This window comes from Megascapheus bottae, chromosome 9 (genome assembly GCF_031878675.1).
Source record: "Megascapheus bottae isolate mThoBot1 chromosome 9, mThoBot2.hap1, whole genome shotgun sequence".
Lineage (NCBI taxonomy): Eukaryota > Metazoa > Chordata > Mammalia > Rodentia > Geomyidae > Megascapheus > Megascapheus bottae.
The window spans coordinates 68,153,066-68,153,823 of record NC_143517.1 but is presented as its reverse complement, the minus strand read 5'-3'; positions in this window follow the sequence as shown (position 1 = coordinate 68,153,823).

Sequence of the window (758 nt, the reverse complement as noted above, 5' to 3'; positions counted from 1 at the left end):
GACACGGTGGGGTGGCAACGATGAGCACCGCGGTGCCCGGGGGTGGGGCCGTCCCTGCACGGGCGGGTGGTGGGGTGGGAACCGGAGCGTGCCAGGCGGGCGGAGGGGTGGGGAGGCAGCGCTCTGCTCCAGCCGCTCACAGTGTGAGACATGGAGGGGGACCAGGGAAATGAGGGCTGGGAAAGAGGGGGGCAGCCCCCAGGAGCCACCCTGGCCCGCCCCCCACTGCCCCTGCCTTGCCTGCCCACAGCCTGGCACCTGGGGGAGTAAGGCTCTGAGTCCATGAGCTCCATACGTGGAGACTGGAGACGAATCCCCTCAACTGCAAGAAGGGAAAGCGGAGTGGGAGACGCAGGGCGGGACAGCTGCCACCCTCAGCCTGGCAAGAAAATGGGAACTGGCCCTCCTGGGTCCCCCCCCCATCCCCAGGCATCCAGCTGGAAGCTTCTGGAATGTAGCCTGGCCTTGCGAGGAGTCCTTGGCCAAAGGGCCCCTAGGGAGGGTACGTGGGCAGCCGGGCAGAGCCGGGCAGTGTCGTGGAGAAGCCCAGCGCCCAGACTCACCGGGGTAGGCCGGCCTGGCTCCTGCTCCTCCTCAGGCCTTCCTCGCCAGGGCCCCTGGGCTCCATCTCTGCTTTCCCAGGAGCGCTGGGGCTCACGGCACAGCAGCCGGGGACCACTGTGGATGGCGTCGTGGAGACGCCACAGGAGTCCCAGCAGAAGAGGCAAGGCCATCGGGCTGGACACAGGTCCAGTGGC